This window comes from Rhincodon typus, chromosome 5 (assembly GCF_021869965.1).
Source record: "Rhincodon typus isolate 14 chromosome 5, sRhiTyp1.1, whole genome shotgun sequence".
NCBI classification, from domain to species: Eukaryota; Metazoa; Chordata; class Chondrichthyes; order Orectolobiformes; family Rhincodontidae; genus Rhincodon; species Rhincodon typus.
The window spans coordinates 82,274,326-82,291,744 of record NC_063336.1 but is presented as its reverse complement, the minus strand read 5'-3'; the positions used below and the strand labels follow the sequence as shown (position 1 = coordinate 82,291,744).

The 17,419-nt window shown below is 39.9% G+C and overlaps 1 protein-coding gene across 1 annotated transcript in view; it reads right to left on the bottom strand.

Moving 5' to 3' along the window:
- LOC109921805 (collagen alpha-1(XXI) chain) overlaps positions 1–14,847 on the bottom strand; it is a 300,122-nt gene extending 285,275 nt beyond the window's left edge. Inside the window, exon 1 of the mRNA XM_020521855.2 lies at positions 14,760–14,847. The gene's annotated coding sequence lies outside the window, so the exon portion shown is untranslated. The remainder of the gene's footprint in view (positions 1–14,759) is intronic.
- Between the last annotated feature and the right edge of the window lie 2,572 nt (positions 14,848–17,419).

Below are 17,419 nucleotides of genomic sequence, written 5' to 3'. Positions count from 1 at the left end.
CTCCAGCATCTGCAGTTCCTGCTATCTCTTCTCCAGAACTGAAGAGATGTCCTTAACCCTGACATCAGACAGGTCTTTGAGAGTCCTGTTCCTAGTTCCTAGTCCTAGTCCCCTACCATGACTAGGTTCTGATCCCCCACTCTACTTGAATGACTCCCAGTATGACGATACCATGGTCATTTTGCTCATCCTCTCTGCAGACCCCACTCTCGTAAGCATAGCTTGCAAGAACCTCTTACCTATTGGAGTTGCAGAGGCGAAGGTTCCTCAATTTTAAACCCCTAGGTCCTCATATCTGGTTTCCTTGTAGTCACACCCTCCTGCCCCATATTGATGTCAGATCAATTTGAATTACCTAGTCCGAGGGGTGTGACCATCTTCTGAGGCCGATGCGTGCCAGCGACTTCTGGAATTAAGTCAATGCTACAATCGACATGCCAACACCAATCACCGTGCATGGAACGTCAGAGCAGCTGTGCACGCGCGCAGCTGTGCGGTTTAGAGGGAACATTGGCAATGAGTACAACTCTAACAAATCATGCCTTTAAGAAAACAGAAAACACACAGCACTCCCCCCCAAAAAAACTGTTTTAGCTGAATTCTGGAAGCAATAGCTACAGAGCAGAATTGAAAGAAAGGTGGTCTTAAAGTTAAAATAAACCAGTCAAATCAGGGAAACAATTATGAGGCTTGAAATACCTTTCCTAATGACAAATCTTGATTCTAGTTTGGAAAGTCCGTGGACACCTTTTTTGAAAAAGAAAAGCAATACAAATTTGCCATTTCATCACAAGATTAAAAGAAATTTAATAGGATATCCCTCTGCTACTTTGAAAACACTAAGGACAAAATCTTCCCAGCCCCTGAATGACTTGGACGATGTCAGTAAAGTTGGGAAAATCATGTGAGATATGCAGCGAGCAGCTTCTTGACAAAGAGAGCAAAAAGTCCCATTTTCTAACCAAGTGTTAAACTGCAAAACGAGATTCTCACCGATGAGCAGCAAAAGGCATGTCTGCATGTACAGTATACATTAACATCTCACTATTAATTAATCTCACCTCATCTGCATGCAGTTTCTCATTCTGCTACACACCAGATAGAAAGTAGACGATACTTCCTAGCATGAAAGTGTAGTTACGGGGGGCTCCAGCTTGCTGGTTGGTTCTCCAGATCTCCACCTTGGGCACCAGACATCAACCTTTCAGTGCATTCTTCATGCACAGCAACTGCATGCAGCCCGTTTGCAGACCTTGGCATCAGACATATATCAGCCTAACCCTTCAATCACTAATAGTACAGTTCTGCACTTTAATCCTGTACTGGAATGCTCAAGCACCTTTCGATAAGATGCTAATGCAGAAGCGATAACAACTGTGAAGTGGGGCAACTCGTTAAATAAACCAGGTAGGTGGTACAACATTGGGAAAAGGGTAATGTGACAGGCTGGGACATCAACAGTGAGCAACACTCTGACTTCAATGGGGCAACAGTGTACTATTAGATCAGGCATGTTGACTAGATAAACTGGGAGTTGGAGTCATAAATTGAGGAGTTGAAGATTCAGATGCATGGGAGTTGGGGATGAATTTCAAAGCTAATTGGGTTGATGGGGAGGGATGCCAAAAATGGAAAGAGTACATTTGGGGATTCACCAAGGTTAAGACGTTGAGATTGAGATTCACTAAGTGAGAAGTGTGCTGAAAATTAGAGGCACGCATTCAAGCTGAAACCAGCTGCAATCATTATTTGATGGATGGGGACAATGTTTTGTTCTATGAACAATGGGATTTCACTTTTCAGCAATGTGATGCCCTTCAAAGGGCAACAATATTACACAACCAACCATATAATGCAGATGAAAAACATCTATGAGCATTAAATTTTAACCAAACTTTAGACATTAAACCATTGTGTGGTCTGCAAATACTGGTCCAAAGCATTGTTGGCCATATCATACAGTATCAGAAATCAATGCCGCTAATGGCTGTGATGAACAAGGAATGTATCACTGCCTGGAAGCAGTCAGCCAATTTGGCAAAGTTGCAACCACCATTCAAAATCCCGTATCATGTTTATTGTGTAGGAGCTACTCATTTCACAGCTGGGAATGTAAAATTATGTAGTGCTGAGAACAGTTGGGCTCTACATCTTCAATCTTATAGATTCAGCTAGACAGACATTCACTTACACACTTGATGGTGAAAAGTGAACATTTATTAGCTAATATGACTACGCATTTATGATTAAATGTCCATGTGCCATCTCTATATGCTCAGATGATCTTCCTCTTTCTTTCCCTCCCCGTATATCTTGGTGTTCTCCTGGGGTCTGCAGCTGGGGTGAAAGAAGCCTGCCCTAAATGGAGCCTAGCTGCCTTGGAGTTTTAGTCAGGCAACCCCAAGGGTATTTTTGGCTAGGGGGCTCCTGCACTCCCTCTGTAGCCAGTATACTCCTTCTGTTGGCAGGGAGACCGAAACTGCACACAGTACTCCAAGTGTGATCTCACCAAGGCCCTGTATAACTGCAGTAAGACATCTCTACTTCTGAACTTGCAATGAAGGGCAATATACCATTTGTGTTTCTAATTGCTTGCTGCAACTACCTATCTGCTTTCAGTGAATGGTGTACGAGAACACCCAGATCCCATTGTACACAGACATTTCCAAGTATTTCACCATTTAAATAATAATCTGTTCTGTTTTACATACCAAAGTGGACAACTTCACATTTAGCCATGTGTTTGCTCACTCACTCATCTTGTCTAAATCATCTTGAAGCCGCCTTGCATCCTCCCCACAAATCATAATCCCACTCAGTTTTATGTCATCAGCAAAAGTGGACTTGTTGGACTTGCTTCCCTCATCTTGATTATTTGTAGATATTGTGAATAGCTGAGACTCAAGCACGGATCCTTATGGTACCCAATTAGTCACCGCCTGCCACGTGGAAAAAGACCCATTTATTCGCATTCTGTTTCCTGTCCATTAACCAATTCTCAATTCATGCCAATATATTACCCCCAATACCATATGCTTAATTTTGATCACTAATCTCTTAAATGGGACCTTATAAAAATCTAAATATAGCACACGCCTTATCTATTCTACCAGCTACACCCTCGAAAACACCATTAGATTTGTGAAGTATGATTCGCCATTCATAAACCCATGCTGGCATTGCTCACTACTATTAATGCTTTCCAAATGTACTGTTTTCACACCTTTTGTAATAATCTTTAGCATTTTCCCCATGATCGATGTTAGGCAAATTAGTCTGCAGTTCTGTTTTTATCTTTCCCTTCTTTTTCAATGTTTATCAGGCCATGATTTATTCATTCTTCAGCAGCCACATTGTCATAGGTATGTGCACTATCTGAAGGCATGAGTGGTTGGGATCTTGGAGAATGGTTACCTAGTTGATGACTCCTATGAGATTCTCTGTCACTACTGCAAAGGGAAGATACCACAGGAGCTACATGACTACAATGGCAGTATTTTCAGGAAGCCCTTGGGGTTGCTCAAAATGCAATTTAGACATCTGGACATATTTGGTGCGCCCTTTAGTATCAAGGTAATCAGAATGGTTGTGCTCTGTTGTGAATTATGTAAGACTGGGCAGCGGAGAGACTAAAGTTACAGGAAGGTAAAAGTGCTAATTGTTTGGCATCTAAGAAAGGGGGAAGTGGGATTAAGAAAAGGATAGAAGCGATGTATAATCAAGTTCCTAAAGCACTAACCTGGTTGCCACAGAAAGCTGCAATGGCCTCATACAGCGCACCTCAGTTAATCTGAGTGTGTGAGGCCATATTGCAAAATGTGTGTCTCACTCATAACTCCACAATATAAATCATTCCCATAATATTCATACTATTTCCTCATCCTCCGACTTGGTTATAGCATTTATCTGAAGTCTTTGGAATCAGGATTTCAGCAGAGTAGATGCCAAGAGTCAGAATTGGAAAAATTAATCAATTTGCTTCCATATTCTATCCTTCTCCCACATTCATCTGGTCCATCTCCGATTCTTCCCTTTCTTTTCCTTCCAGGACTTCTGTGGATAGACTGTCCACCAATATCCATTACAAACCATCCACTGTTACCCTGACTGCACTTCCTTACCTCCTGCTTCTTTTAAGGATTCAATTCAGTTCCAGTCTTCCAGTTTCTCCACTTGCATTGAGCCTGTTCCAATGTTGCCACCTTCCACCAAGGTGTCTTCAATATGTACTCCTTTTTCCTCAATCGAGGGTTCCCCTATTATGGTTAAAAGGGCCCTAAGCCACATCTGATTAACTTCCCACCTCGTGCATTCACTTCTTCCCCTTCCCCTTCCTCCCAGAACAATATGGTTCTTCTTTTCCTCAATTTCTAATCCACCATTTTCTGTGTGCAAAGAAATGGCGCCTGCCATTTCCACCATCTCCAGCAGGATGCGACCACCGAACATATCTCATCACTCACCCTTGTCAGCATTCCACAGGGAACGTTTTCTCCTTGACACTCTTCTGACATTTCTAACAGTTCATCCTCCTCTCATGGCAGCTTCCCATGCAATTGCAAAAGGAATATCACTTGCCCTTTCACCTCTTCTCTCCTCACTGTCCAAGATCACAAATGTATCTTCTAACTGAAGCAGCGATTTACTTGTGATAGCGACACATGCAGATGCTGGAGTCAGAGATAATAAAGTGTGGAGCTGGAGGAACACCACAGGTCAGGAAGCATCAGAGGAACAGGAAAGCTGACGTTTTGGATCAGGACCCTTTTCAGAAAAAAAAAATTTCTGAAGAAGGGTCCTGACCTGAAAGGTCAGCTTTCCTGTTCCAATGATGCTGCCTAGCCTGCTGTATTCCTCCAGCTCCACACTTAGCGATTTACTTGTACTTCTTTTAATCTAGTCTACTGCATTCATTGTTTACAATGCAGACTCCTCAACAATGATAAAAGGAAATACAGACTGGGTGACTATTTTGTAGAACATCTCCACTCTGGCCGTAAGAATGACCCTGACCTTCCAGTTGCTTACCATTTCAGTACTCCATCTAGCTTTCATACTAACATTACCAGTCTAGGTTTGTTCCATTACTCTAATGAAGCCTAACACAAGGTGGAGGAAGGGCACCTCACTTTACACTTGGATATTTAGGTAGCAGAACATGAATACTGTCCTCCATTTTTATTACAAACCTTTCTTGTCTGTATTGGTTGCTCTCAGAAAATATGACTATTTTCTATTATTCACATCAACATTAACACCTATTTTGCATCTACAGTAATTTCTAGAATATCAAAAACTCACTTTCAAAGTTTATTTTTGTTTCTATTTATATCACTCTATTTACATCAAGAGGAAAAGCCTTGGCCAAACCCCGGCCAGCACAGGGACGATGAGCAGTTTTTAAAATCAGTGTTGCATATCACTATAGCGGACCGGAAATGGGCAGCATTGCTATTTGGAGAGGAAGCAGCTGACTAAAACTGTAGGGCTGCCCATCAACTAACAAGATGGAAGTATAGGGGCCTGTGAATGATATGACAGGAACATACAGCAAGGTGTGAATCTCGGCATCAGCTGATAGTAGTGCAGATACTGCTTCTGTTTTTAAAGTGCAGTCACAGCAGAATCCCCTGAGCAAGATCCTTCTGGCACCCACCCACCCACCCCCGAGCAAGAAACAACAACCTCCACACCAAGACACACACCAATTCCCAAAGCAAGACCATCAACTCCCAAAGCAAAGGCCATTGATCTTCAGTGTTGGATTGATAAATCTCTAGGAAAAAACATCAACTCTCAGAGCAAGAGTCATTAATACCTGGAACACAAAAATGTAGAAAATAGCAAAGGCAGCAAGCCATTTGGACCATTGAGCCTGTTCCACCATTCAACATGATCATGGCTGATCCTCTATCTCAACCTCATAAGCTTGCTCACTCCCATAGACACCATTAGTCTCTAGAAATCTATTCCATTCCCAAACAAATTCAATTATTTGGCCTCTACTTGGTGTTAGAGAATTCCACAGGATCACCACCTGTGAGTGAAGAAGTTTCTCTTAAATCTAGTCAAAAATGGCTTGCCCAGTGTCCTGGGACCATGACCCGTGCATTTGCTCACTCGTCCAATTTGTCTATCATCTTGAAAGCTCTTTACTTACTCCTGAACACTTACAATATCATCCTGTTTTATGTCATCAGCAAACTTGGAAATATTACAAATGATTGCCTTATCCAAATTGTTGATATATGTTGTCTATATCTGGAGCCCAAGCTCTGATCCCCAAAGTACCCCACACTAGTCATTGCTTTCCAAACTGAAAAAACCCCACTTATTCTTATTTATTCTGTTTTCTCAATTCACGCTGGTATATTAACCTCAATTCCATGTGCTTTGATTTTGCACAATAACCTCTCGTGGGACTTCATCAAAAATTTCTGAAGATTCTAATACATCACATACACAGGCTCTTCCTCATCTATTCCAGCAGTTATATCTTTAAACAACTCTATTAGGTTTGTTAAACATTATTTTCTTATAAATCCAACAAGAGCCATTAATCCTCAGAGAAAGAGCCATCAATCCCCATTATGATAGCATCAAGGGAGCCATGCCACACCGCAGTGCACTCAGCACACATGAAATAAAAATGACATAACTGACAGTTTATTCATACAAATAAAAGCCTGGGAAGAGACATGACGCCATTATACCTAGCTGTGAAAGTAAAAAGTTAACTACAGAAGAGATACCGGAACCATAAGAACTGAAATATACGATTGATTAGAAATGGAATTCAAAAATCTTTATCGCATGAATACCGGCAGACAAAAGGATCAAACATGTCAAAGATAGTCAAAATATTGACTCTGAAACCAAAGAAGTCTCATGGCATCAGGCAAAAAATGAGCAAGGAAACATCTTTCTGATTACCACGTATTGTAAACCACAAACCCATACCTCAACCATAGCCCCTGATGAATCATTACTTCTCCATGTTGAACAACACCTGGACGAAGCACCTGGGCAGACAAGGGAGCAGAATATACTCTAGGTGGGGGTCTTCAATGTCCATCTGACCTAGCCGGCCAGTACTAAAGGGCATAGATGCTAGAATGGGTCAGTGGCAGGTGGTGAAGGAACCAACAAGAGGGTAAAACAATCTGTTTGATACTCATACATCTGTCCATTATAGCATTGATAGGAGTGACAACCTCATAGTCCTTGTGGAGACAAAGTCCTGTTCACATTGATAATATCCTCCATGCTAAATGGAATACATTTTGAAATGAACTAGCAATTCAAGATTGAGCATATCTGAGGTGCTGCAGTTAATGCACTCAAACAAAATCTGCAAACCCCATAGCCCGTCACAACCCTATTCTACCATTGCCAATTGGCCAAGCTAGGTTCAAGGAAGAGTAGAGGAGGGCATGCCAGAAAAAGCATTAGGCACACCTCAATAATGAGGTGTCATCCTGGTGAATCTACAACACAGATCTGCTTGCGACAGCATAAGCAGCAAGTGATGAACAGAACCAAGTGAAAGTGATGGACAAAGCTAAGCGATTTCACACAATCAGATCAAATCTGAAATAAAAATAAAGAATTTCAGATGTTGGAACTTTGAAACAAAAATAGAAAGTGCTGGAGAAATTCAGCAGGTCAGACAGCACCTGTACAGAGAAAAACAGAGATAGCATTTTAAATCCAGTGACCCTTGGCAGGTCTAAGCTATGCAATCCTGCCACATCCAGTCATGAATGATACTTGACAATTAAATGACTTATCTGAAGAGAAGGCTTCCTAAATATACCCTCTTCAATGAGAGGTGGGCTCAATATATCAGTGCATATGATAGTGCTGAAGAATTTGTAATAATCTACAGCCATAAGCACCAAGTGGATGATCCATTTCAGCCTCCACCAGAGGATCCAAACTTCACCGACGCCAGTCTTAATCCAATTTGATTCCCTCCACATGATATCGAGAGACAGCTGTAGACACTGGATACTACAAAGGCTATGAACCTTGACAGTGCTCTGAGACGAGCTGTTATAGTTCAGCTGTAATACTGATATCCAGCCAGAAAACTGTCTAAATATGTCTTGTCTACAAAATACCAACCCAGCCAATTACCACTCAATCAGTCTAACTCCATCATCAGTAAAATGCTGAAGCAGTCATCATCAACAATGCTATCAAACAGCACTTGTTTAGCAATAACCAACTCATTAGTGCTCAGTATGGGTTTCATCAACGTCATTTGGTGGCTGACTTCATCACAGCCTCGGTTGAAACATGAACAAAAGAGCTGAATTCCAGAAGTGAGGTGAGAGTGACTGCCCTAGACATCAAAAACACATTCCCCCACCCCCCAAAGTGTGGCATCAAAGAGTCCAAGTAAAATCAAAGTCAATGGGAATCAAGGGACAATTCTCTACTAGTTGGTATCATGCTGAGCACAAAGAAAATTAGTTGCAGTTGTTCAGTCACCTCAGCACCAGGACATCTCTGCAAAGGTTTTTCAGGGGAGTGTCTTGGCCTGGGCATCTTCTACTGCTTCAATCAACAATGACTTTCCCTCCATCATAAGACTAGACGTGGAAACATCTGTTGATGACTACACAAAATTCAGCACAATTCACAACACCTCAGATACCATAGCAATCCAAGTTCTAATACAGCAAGATCTGGACAGTGCACAGGCTTGGCTGACAAATGCCAAGTAACATTCATGTCACATAACCGTGAGGAAATGATGATCTCCAACATTAGAAAATGTAACCATTTCCCCATGACATTCAATGGCATTATTATTTCTGAATCTACCATCATCAATATATTGGGGGTTACTACTGAACTGAAACTGAACTGGACTAGCAATATAAATACTGAGGTTACTTACATTCTGCTTTAAACAGAGACATTGTGAATACTTGATATTCTGGTTTCTTTTCATGTTTGAGGTGTCTTGGTTAGAATTTTGATTGACTGTTAACAAGGCAGTTTGTACTCGCACAGGATGGTCACAGTCAAAAAACTATCTCCCAATATCCTTGTGCTCCAGATAAAGGAGAACTCTTTCTCACTCCCAAGTGCTGCAAACCAGCTAAAAGAAGGATTCAGGACAAAGGAACTTCAATTTGTATACAAAACCAAGTATCTCAAAAATTGTCAGTTTAACAGCCAATGTCAACTCTGGTAACATACTAGTAACCTCCATTGTAAAAGTCATAACATTCAACTAGCTGCATCTTGTAAACGATTGAAAGACTGGCCTGTATATGTATTTTTTAACATTTATCTCTGAAACCTGAATTTTAATATGTGTGTATGTTTTGTGTTGTTAACTGTTTTTGCATTGTCAGCAAATCCAGATGCATTACACTCTACCCACTCCTCCAAGTCATTAATATCGACAGTAAATAATTGAGACCCTAGGAATGATTTTTATGGCACTCCACTAGTTACATCTTTTTAAGCAGATAAAGATGCATTAATCTTGACTTTATGTCTTCTCGGTGTTAACAACAACATAAACATTTAGTCACTGCACCTACTGATGCTCAGTAGCAACAACGTGTACTATCTACAAGATGCACTGCAGAAATTCACCAGAGATCTTCAGACAGTACTTCCAAATCCACAACCACAATATAGAAGGTCAAGGGCAGCAGTTATATGGAAACAATACCACCTGCAAGCTTCCCTCCAAGCCACTCACCATCCTGACTTGGAAATGTTTTGGTGTTCCTTCAGTGACTTTGGGTCAAAATCAAATACCTTCTGCAAACAAAAATCCACATTTATTGTTCCCCCTTATCAATTCTGCTTTGTATTTCCTCAAAAATTCGAGCAAATTTGTCAAACATGATTTTCACAAAACCATATTAATTCTACTTGATTGTGTTATGCTTTTCTAACTGCCCTGTAAATGTTTCTTCTTTAATAAGATACTAGCATTTTCTAAACAGCAGATGTTAGGCTGATTGGTCTGTAAAGGTTTGGTGGGGGGGATGTCACATTAGTGGTTATCAAGGCACCATAACTGGCCCAGAATCAAGTTAAGTTCAGGAATATTTCAACAATGCCTCCACTATTTCCATCACCTTCTTTAAAACCCTTGGATGCCAGCCATAAGCTCCTGGTAACTTGTCTGCCTTTAGTCCCATTAGTCCGTCCTATCAAACAAGGTATTGGTGACTTTATAAACACAGTGCTAAATCGCTTCTTGAGATATCTTGTCAATGTCCCCAGTGGATCCCTGTAAGGTGTCAAAAATGTAGAAGTTCAATGCAATAGACATTTTCACCCCACTGGTATTAGGTACCCATCCAATCCTATAGTTTGCAGGTTGTCCTGTAGTATCACCCAGTGGTTGGTGATGGCCCCTCTTCACAGCCTCCTGTGCAATTCTATGGAACCCTATTCTCCCAATACACTCTCTGTTCCAGCAGTCTCTATTAAATTTTGTTAATGAATGTAACATATTTTAATGTGACTCGAGAAAGCCCTGGGGTATGGGCATGATCCGTCTTCAGTCTTGCTCCTGCTGCGCTTCACTTTTTATCCTTTTGAGGCCTTTCAGTTCTAGGTTGAACATGTTGACACTGCTGCGCTAACACTGGTACCTCATGAAATCTGTTTGTACTGCCTCTGTACTTACTGATTGGTTATAACTCAGGGCCCAGAAAGGCTGAGCACCATATCTGTTTCATTGCACTTTTACTCACAAATGCACTTGTACAGGTAGTTCTGCTATAACATATGTTTCATTAACATGAATTGGCTGTAATATGATTGACATATAGTGGATGCTGTTTGGATAACGTGAACTTTCTGCTGTACAAGCATTGCGATTTCCCTATAACGCGATTTTGTATAGCTCGAGGTCACACAAAAATGCAACTATCGCGTTATAAGAGAACTATCTGTATGGAATGTCCTCCAGTAGATTCCAAACCTGGCTAATACACTAGCTGCCTGAGGCACTGCGCATCAGCTTGCCTTGGTGAGAGGGTGCAACCAATATTGGGCACCCCTCAGTTCTTCAGAACTGTCTTTCATCTCCTCTGAGCTACGCCTCAACTTGGTGATTGTGATGGTCTGTTTATCCCCTTACACAGCAGTTTCTATTCCAATGGAAGGCAGCTCCATAATGGGTGACCTTTGTCTCAGAGTCTAAGGCCCCACAAAAATTCCATAAATTTTGAATTAGAATTTAGAATTAGATTTTACTGACACACGTATTCATGTATAGGAATACAGAAGTATCACGAAAAGTTTTCAAAGTTGTCATTCACCAGTGCCATATTGGTTACAAAACCATAATTTAAGAAAAAAACAGTAATTTTAAAAACGCAAGAGCAAACATAAGAGAAAACATGCCAAAAGGCAAGAAAAAAAAGTCCAGATCTTAAAGAAAGAAAAAATCTAAATCTTGAAGTCCTTCGTCTGGAGTTGTGGAGAGCCTCCAAGTCTTGAATTGGTCACCAGGAGAAACTATATTATTGCTGCTGTGGTTGCCGCCACCACCTCAGTTCGACAAGAGGCAATTTGCCACGGCCTCAGATCGACAGGAAGAGATTTTCCGTCATCCCGATCACTGGGAGGGAGGGAGGTCATGACCTTTTTGAATGTTCCACACCAGATAGGCCATGATCCCCATGCATTACACATTTCATTTGCACTAAAATCCATTCAGTTGCAATAAATGAGATACAAATGAGCACTTCTTTAATAAACTCAATTGCCTTCCGGCCAGTTCCATCAGCTTTGTCACATGCTGCCTCCTCACCATTGGAATAATGCAGCAGAGTTGCCATCATGGGCTTCCTCTGACACAGTACCTCTTGAGCAATTCTATGGAACCCCATCCTTCTGGGTCATTCTCTGCCCCGGCAGTGTCTATTACATTTTGTCAGTGAGTGTGGTGTCTGTCAATTTCTGTGACAGCCTAGAAAAATACTTATTGCTTTTTGCCTTGGAAGAAACATCTTGAATGTCTAACAGGCCATTTGTTTAACCACATTTTGTCTCCACAAGGTTTTGTTATAGAATCATAGAGTTGTTTTTTAAACTTATATGAATACATTTTCTTTTATAGAGACAACATGTAATTGTAAAATTTTTTGAAATATCTTATGGAAACATTGTCATATATCAAGAAACACAACAATGATTTCCAATGGGAATCCCTTATTTGAAGTGTTGGGAAGAAAGGTTTCGGGCCACTAAATGTCAGGGAGATTAAATTGTATGAGAAATGCTTGGTATTGTTGCGAAGTTGGGTAGAGTACTTGTGGATCAGGAGGCAGGATGTTAGAATTTGTCTTTGTAAAATGCTAGGGAGGAAAGCATTGCATGGTTCCTTTAACTGATCATGTGCTTTTTCTGTGCATAGAGATTTAAAATAGATGTCTATGAGCAGCAGCTTGTAAGTTTGCAAGTACATAGACAGCACCCGAATTGAAATATTCATATTGAAAGGCCATACAACTAGCAGGGCAAGCAACAGTTTTTACCAAGACAACAGGCTTTTGAATTTAGCCAATGAGTTTGAAACAGGTACTTAGATACCAAAAACCTATTAAAGTCTGATGGTTTTGACAACATAGGACAAATCCTATTGTAAGAAATATTGACATGTTATCAAGGGTACAAAGAGAAGGGGGCAATTGGACAAAGATACCAGAGCTAATAGCCCTCAGCTCTCAAGAGCAAATCGCTGGCTCTCACAGCCTCCCCTATGTCTTAGAGAAAGCGCCATCTAAATAACAACAGTATCAATGGCACAACTAGGTAATATTCCTGACAGAAGATTCAACAGAAATGGCATTCCTGACGGAAGAATTGACGGAGAAGGCACAGGACATTCCAAAAGACACGTAACCTGACTGTAATTTCAAGAGACTACTTTTTTTTTACATAAGTAAGATTTTTATTTATTGGAATAACGTACCGTTAAAATCTTACTTTATTCAGGAATAGTTATCAGTTAGAAGGGATTTATTCAGTTTGACATAGTTTAGCTAATTTGTTCACTGTTAGAGTTAGATAACTAAATTATTACTTGTTGATTTTAAAGTGAGTGTCAGGGATTTATTTTGTTTAATGACTAGAAGTTGCTGAAAGGCAGGTTACACCACTATTCACACTCCTTTTACAGATTATCGGGCAAAATGCTCTTTGGGTGTTTCGGCTTTAGTTCTCAGCAGGGTGTCACCCTCCATTTTATAACAGTATACCAGCACCTGTACATCTGTATCTGCACAGGTAACCAAGATCTGAAAATGATATGGAATGATATATGATATGGATACACCCAGGAATTTGGGCATTCTTAGTCAATTATCATTTTGTCAGAATATGTAAAAGTGCTTTCACTTTTGGACATGACTTACACCAATTGCAGAAAAAAATCACTCTCAAGGTACTACAACAGCAGGAAAATACAGTAAAATATTCCTGACAACACCACTCCTCTGAATCCTATTCTTCTCTCTCTCCCCGAGACTGGCAGACACTCATTGCCAGGTCAATAACAAGCCCCCATCATGGGTTAGATACAGCTGTAGGAAAATCAAGGAGCATTTCAGATCTCTTCTAGAATGAGTTATTATGTAAAGAGTTAATTTATTATGCAGAAGGACCCACAACTGCACAGGTTCAGTTTACAGTTGTATGAACAGCAAACAGCTGTTTGTAAATCCAACCAGACCAAAAAACAGGTTTTAAAGTAAAGAATCATTAAATTTTTGAGAACTGTTCATTGCACTTATGAATCTACCACAGCAAATGTTAGCTATATTCAAGCATACAACAATATCAGTACATATAAACATTGTATTCTGTTGGGGGTCTGTGCCTTGATACGAATTTCAGATTGAGAAAATGTTAATTTCCCTTTTTGATAGTAAGAAAGAATCAAACTTGACAATAGCATATGTAACAAATTCTTTAACGATCAAGACAGCACAATGATCTCTGTGTGGTCAGTTAATAATTAAATACTTATTCAGAATTCAAATATTATTGATGCAACAAACAATTATTTATGACTGTTCAAAGCTCCCAAATGCTGCCAATCATTATATAGAATCTAGGAATTCACATCAAGGAGCTAGTTCTAAGTTATTACAGAATCATTTAATGAACATTAACCTTGAAGGAGTTGCCTTGTACGTAGTAAGATTGTTCATTAATGACGTGTGATTTTTAAAATAACTTTGAGAAATTGCTTGAAAAACATGCACAGCAACGTTTCAGGGAGGATCAACTTCATCTACAGATTGCAGCGTGACGACAAAACAAAATTTTCACAGATGTTAAGAGTTTATTTGGAAGAAGAATCCCCACCATAATTTATAACATTTGTTGCTTAATCAGTACTACCATTATAAATAATCTGTATAAACTTCAGTATTGTTGAGAACAAGGCACAGTTTACATACTGCAAAAATAACAGCATTCTAATCTCAGATACCAAGTATTTTAGAAATTCCACCAAATTGTTTCTACAACATTAGGGCATACTTTTGTGTGTCTATTTTGTCTCCCTTAATTTTGTACGAATAAACTAATTGGAAGCCATGTCAATCAATTGCTAAATACTGAAGTCCAGTAACATGCTTTGCCAATTTTCTCTGTTTTTTATATCTTCATAATTTTCTTTAGTTATGCAAAATTACTTACATAACAGTCAATGAAGAAAAATTGCTCAGAATTTCATGCACCCCTTGATGTCAGTAGCTTACCATCTGGAGGGGCTGACAGGAGCTTTTGTAGTAACTGCAACCTCTAAGCTGGAGGTGTGGTGAGATGTTGCCTGAGCCTTTCTGTCCCCTGAACTGCAAAAAAGTTTGACTCACTCTCACAATATTTCTTCTGGGCCTGGCAAACTGCCATGTTCCAGCAGAATTGCATACAGCCATAAGGGAGGCATATCTCAAAGAGAAAGACTCTGAATTTGTTTTATTTAAAAGCTGTTCCATGACTTGTGAATCCAACAAGCTGATTATTTTTAAGAATATCAGATTGACAATCCACATGGTAACAACAGCTACACAGGTAAAAACTAAATATTTCAAAACTTTTGTTATCTGTTTCTCTCCAAGATAATTTTGGAATTAACTGTTATATTTTTCCATACCCTCTATGTTTTTCCGTTACTTAAATAATTTTAAAAATAGCTTATTGATATGTCACTGTATTAGACATCCAAACAAAAACTCTTCCATAATACAAACTCTCCTATAAGATCATTAACAGTAATACCTGCTATATACCAAAGTAGCTTTAGAAAAGTGAATGCAAAATTAAAAAGGCGTAAACAATTAATCTGTTGAGTAATTCTGAAGGAAAAGTAGTTTAACAGTTTGTTTTTTTTTGTTTCTGAGCCTATAATGTAACAGTGACCTCTAGAGGAACTGGATTGTAGCTTTGTAAAAAATCAACATAAAACATGATCAGGTAAAATTTGATCACTTCTGAAAACCAAAGTAGGAATCACAAAGTGCCATTAACTGACATCCATTAACAACAACACAAGCAACAAGTTAACTCTGTGCTGCCTATTCATTTCAATGAGTTCTCAAGCACAGCATATTTCATGATTCATTTGAAAGTAATGGAGCCGTTTGAGAAAGTATCTAATAAGACATAGGAGGGCTTTTACAATAAGGGCTTTGAGTATGAAAATGATGAAGTTATGACAAACCTTTAATAAATACTGCTCTGATCTCAACTAGATCTTGTCTCTAGTTTTAGGCACAATATTTTTGCAAGAATGCAAAGGAATTAGAAAGGATGTAGGAAAGATTCATGAGAACAGTTCCTGGGATGAGGAACATCAGTCCCGTAAATATTATGGAAAAGCCAGGACGATACCTGGAGAAGATTAAAAGATTTAATAAAGGTTTTCAAAAGCATGAGGAGTTTGGACAGAGTTTACAGGGGAGACACTATTTTCATTGGAGGAAGGATCAAGAACAAGAAGACACCAATTGGAGATGATTGGCAAAAGAAGCTACATGAGGAAAAACCTATAACAGTGATTAAGATATGGTATGCATCGCCTGAAAGTGTGGTACAGGCAGATTCAATTAATGTCTTTGAAAGGAAGTGGATAATTAAATGAAGAGAAATACATTTGCACAGTACAGTCAAAAAGGCATTGGGTAAGTTACTCTTTCAGAGAGCTGGCACACAAATGATGGGCCAGATGATCATTCTACTATGCTACTATTCTATGAGCTGAGCTGCCAAGAACTCAGCTGAGTACTTCAATGAGTCAACCTGCAGATTACTGTTTATGCAAAATGCAGATGACACCAAAATTGGGGGTGCAGTGGACAACGAAGATTATCTCAGAGTACAATGGCATCTTGATTAGATGGGACAATGGGCCGAGGAGTGGCAGATGAACTTTAATTTAGATAAATGTGAGATGCTGCATTTTGGAAAGGCAAATCAGGGCAGGACTTATAAACTTAATGGTAAGGTCCTGGGGAGTGTTGCCAAACAAAGAGATTTTGGAGTGCAGGGTCATTGTTCCTTGAATGTGGAGTCTCAGATAGACAGGGCAGTAAAGAAGGCGTTTGGTATGTTTGCCTTTATTGGTCAGTGCACTGAATATAGGAATTGGGAGCTCATGTCGCAGCTGTACAAGCCATTGGTTTTAGGCCACTTTTGGAATACTGCATTCAGTTCTGGTCTCCGTGCTATAGGAACGATGTTGTGAAACTTGAAAGGGTTCAGAAAAGATTTACAAGGAAATTGCCTGGGTTGGAGGGTTTGAGCTATAGGGAGAGACTGAATAGACTGGGGCTATTTTGCCTGGAGTGTCAGAGGCTGAGGGGTAACCTTATAGAGTTTTATAAAATCATGAGGGGCATGGATAGAGTGAATAGACAATGGGGGAGTCCAAAACTACAGGGTAGACATAAGGTGAGAGGGGAAAGATTTAAAGGGGACCTAAGGGGCAACTTTTCCATGCAAAGGGTGATGTATGTATGGAATGAGATGCCAGAGGAAGTGGTGGAGGCTGGTACAATTACAACATTTAAAAGGCATCTGGATGGGTATATGAATGGGAAGGCTTTAAAGGGATATGGGCCAAATGCTGGCAAATGGGACTAGATTCATTTAGCATATCTGGTCGGCATGGACGAGTTGGACCGAAGGTCTGTTTCAATGCTGTACAGCTCAATGACTCTAAATGCACAGTGCTCTTTGAACCCTGTCAAAAAGCCTGTAGCCAATGTCAGAACATGGAAGAGTCCAACACCAACTTGGCACTCAAACATTCCAGTGTGAAAGTGGTGTCCACATCCATCCGCAGACTTGGAGACCCAAACATCTTTCAGCATCTAATGATCAAAGTAACGATTTCACTGCAGCACAAGCAATAGTCACC